This window comes from Pinus tabuliformis, chromosome 8, assembly GCF_031772625.1.
Source record: "Pinus tabuliformis cultivar Carrire ecotype Pingquan chromosome 8, CPIR1, whole genome shotgun sequence".
Taxonomy (NCBI): Eukaryota; Viridiplantae; Streptophyta; class Pinopsida; order Pinales; family Pinaceae; genus Pinus; species Pinus tabuliformis.
The window spans coordinates 1,965,251,688-1,965,255,986 of NC_142294.1; positions in this window are offsets into that span (position 1 = coordinate 1,965,251,688).

Below are 4,299 nucleotides of genomic sequence, written 5' to 3' on the forward strand. Positions count from 1 at the left end.
AGCAACCAACAATTGAAAGAACTCCAATGGATTCTTTTGGCGTGGGAGCAGCTCCTTGCCGACATCAGGAGAGTTATGATGTGTGTATTCATTGCGTATTTGCTCCCTGGAATTGTCTGTCGGGGCTTGAAAAGTGTATGGGGCGATGTTGGAGCATTGGCATTAATTGTAATAGCTCATATTGTTGAGATTTTTCTGTTTTAGACGAAATAGGCAAAAATCCAAGTGTGTGACAACAATAGAAATCTGTTGCTGGATTAACTCCAGGTTGTTGGGAGAGAATTAATGCATCCTAAATTTGATGTGAGAGGCAGTTAGATTCTCCCTACTATAAAATAGGTGATCATACCGATAGCTGGGGGCAGAGTGAGAGTTTGATTTATGTAATCTCCTGTTTAATTAATGATAATATTGCCGATGCCTTAGTTGTGTGGACGTAGCCCAGATTGGTTGGGTGAACCACGTTAATTCCTGTGTCTCTGTGCATGATTTTAATCGCTGTGTATATGTTTTATTATTTGCTGTGCGTCTGTTCTCCAATAATTGGTATCAGAGCAGTTGGAGGTGGAGCGCATGCTGGAGGTGGAGTGCCGTAGATCAACTGCTGATGCGTGAATCTACCTGATTACACCGCTGCAGGGATTGGCGTGATCGTGGCTGAGCGTTAAGACATTGCTGCGTGTTCGATTAACTGAGGAGGTGCTGGGCTGTTCGATTAACCGTGGAGTGCTGGCTGCGTGCGACCATTGAACGCTGTTTAACAAACCTACGCGTGGAGTTTACACAGTTTCTTGAAATCGCCAGCATGGTATTCGGTGCTTGAAAAGTGTAGAGGTATGATTGCGTGATTGCTGGTTTGTTTTTTTTTTTTGGCACTGCGTGTAATGAAAATTTGGGGGAGGTTTGCTTCTTTTGGTGGCGGATTGCTTATTCGATTCTGTTGAAAATTGATGTGCAATGAGACCGCCTTAAAGAAAGTTGGCTGTTAATTCTCGAAAATTTGTTTTGCATCTATCAAATATTCAGTGTTTCGAACTGCTCCGGGTATTGGGTTTTTTAAATATATGCGCTGCGTATATATGGTGTGCTGCGATTGGCGCGGATTTTATTAATAACAGTCGCGCCAACAAATTAATTAAGTGTGACAAATGAATGAATTAGCGCGGATTCGAAGTAATTAAGAGCGCCAATGCGCTAATGAGCCGATTGGCGCGCATATGAGTGGGATTCTCGCGCCAATTCGTCATCACTTAAAGCGGTTCAGGTGCTAAACAGCAAGCGCCTTTTGTTTTCTAGTTTGAAATGAGAGGTTTAAACAGTGAAAGCACCGGGGGTTGTTGTTTTTTGTTTTAAAAAGGCGAAGATAATCTGAGGCATAAGCATTCATTGACATTCAATTTTGTTTTTTGTTAAATTAAATTTGGAGATTTTTTGTTTTAGACGAGATGGCGAAAACTTAGAGTGCCCGATTCGAAATCTAGAAATTTAATGGCAAAAATAATTTCGAGATCTGGAAGGTAAAGATGCATGATCTGCTGGTACAGCAGGGCGTGGCAAAGGCGTTGTTGGGCAGGTCCAAACTGCCTTCCCCCGTGACAGATGATGAATGGTCTGAATTGGATGGAAGAGCCTTGAGCGGAATTCGGTTGTGTTTGGCTGATAATGTTTTATTTAACATCGTGTCAGAGACGACTGCAGCTGGTTTGTGGACAAAGTTGGAGAAGCTGTATATGACAAAATCCTTGACAAACCGACAGCCTGTGGAGAGCAAATAAATCCGCATTTGAGAAGACAGAGAATAATTTGAAAAAGGCATTGAAAATGGTACGAGTAGTTGCAAAGAATTGATCAGTTTAATAGAACACAAAACAGGGACCCCAGAAGAGGAACCTCCCACTTGTCTCGAAGAAGAAAAGCAATTCAAGGCGGTTGGTAAAAATTCGTGGAAGATGAGAGCAGTATCATTGATACATTTGATCATCTACTTTGATCATCTACTTTTGCGATGGAGCTAATTCTGATATGGTTAATGTTTGTATAGAAGCTTACCTTCAAGCATCCTGTTTCATGGATATGGTTGACCGTTCAGATCCGGAAACCAAATTAGCGAGGGAGGCAGCGGACAACGAATTCAACACTCTTCAAAACGTTTGGAAGAAGCATCGTAAGATGCAGTCTTCTGAAAATTCGAAGCGCAACCGATTGGACGAGGAGAAAGCATCAAACAGACTACACAGTCCAGAGGAGGAGGCAAGGTCAAAAAAGCTATTGATAAAGAAGATCAGGGAACCACTTTATGACAATATGACGGAGCTGAGGAAAGAGGAAGAAGACGCGGGCAGAAAAGACCACAGAAATGGTTGCATGGATACCCTGCACGACTCCAAGGATTTGAAGGCAGTTGCTGCAAAAATTAGTTTGTGTAAAATCTAGAAAGTTACCGTTACCATTCCCAATTCTAATCCAGAAGATGCAATACGTAATTTAAGATGCTTATTGGCCAACATTATTTCTCGTTGCCTTGAAGAGGAGGTGCTGGACAAATCACTTATAAAAAATTGCAATAAATGGGCACAGGACGGTAACGAAAATGAGATATTCAAGGCAGCGTCCATAGCAGGAAAAGCCATAGGAGTGTGGCAACAGGTGCAAAATTTTAGTAATTGGATACCCATAAATACCTTTCTGACTCGTTTTGTTTACTCTGCAGAGAGGCAAACGCTGATTCTGTTCATTTTGTTTACTCTGCAGAGACGCAAACGCTGATTCTGTTAACTTTGCGATTTTATTTATTCTGTACTTAACTTTCTGACTTTGTTTATTTTGTAGATATGCGAAGGGAGAGGCAACGACGCTGTACGTATTGAATTCCAAGGCTAACGCTACCACACAGTTCATGGTCAAGTTTAGAGTGGACTATTGTCAAATTTCCAATTTACAATTGTAGTTTGAATGGTCAACATATCAGAGTTAGAGTCAACTTTGTCAAATTTCCAGTTTCGAACTCCACAGCAGTGTGGATGAATGCCATAAAAATATAATTTATTCCACTAAGAAGGATTGTTTGTAACCAATCTCATCATATGTATAAAAGTCAGTTTTACTTTGGTGGTTTTCTGCGTTGAATAATAAAAATTTTCAATCAAATTATATTACTCGGATGATGGATCGGTATGTTATTCAATTATCATTAATTAATTATAGATAGAGATAGTTTTCAATCAAATTATATTACTCGGATGATGGATCGGTATGTTATTCAATTATCATTAATTAATTATAGATAGAGATAGATAGATATGTTTATTTTAGAATAGTGTTTTTTTTATTTTAATTGGGTAATAGTAGGGATTTAATTTTAAAGAATAATTTAGAATATTTTTTTTAAAATAGGCAAATCAGAAATTGTAAATTTTTTTTTAAAATAAGGGGTAAGACTTTCTGAAGAAGCATTATATTAACCCCCTTCAGCCCGCTTTGGATCAAGGAGCTAGATTTTATGCAAATAGTTAAGGACAGTTGGAACCAGGCGGTCAGAGGCTCGCCTTTTTATATATGGGAAGAAAAGCTCAGAAGATTAAAAAGGGACCTCAAGAGATGGGCAAAATCTCTGTCTAATCCGACCACAGAAAGAAAATCCCTGAAAATCTTGCTTGATTCCCACCAAAAGAGCATGGAGAAGGACATTATTACTGAGGAGGTGATTGAACAGGAATCTCATTTGCAGCAACGCTACCACAGGGCCTGCCTTGCTGAAGAAGAACTCTGGAGGTTGAAATCCCGCAATCTCTGGCTCAAAGCTGGGGACAGGAACACCGCCTTCTTCCATAAGCAAACACTGGTAAGAAAATGCCATAACTCCATTGCTGAGATCAAAGTTGACAATGTCACTCATAAAGATTTTGATTATATAAAGAAAACAGCGTTTTTACACTTCCAAAGCTTGTATACCGAGGATAAGGATCTGAGCCAAAACTCAGACCTTCTAGATGTTGTTCCCTCTTTAATAAATCAGCAAACAAAGGAATCTCTTGAGGCCAAAATCACCAAAGAAGAAGTGGAAAAAGCCCTATTTGATATGGACCCGGACAAGGCCCCGGGGCCGGATGGATTCACAGCTAGATTTCTTCAAGCTTGCTGGCTGATTATAGAAAAGGACTTGCTGAGAATGGTGCAAAAATCTCAGAACACTCAGAAGATAGGAGGCAGCACCAACTCTGCGTTCCTAGCCCTTATCCCCAAGGAAAAAGGCGCCAATACCTTCAGCAGATTCCGCCCGATCTCTCTCTGCAACATTGG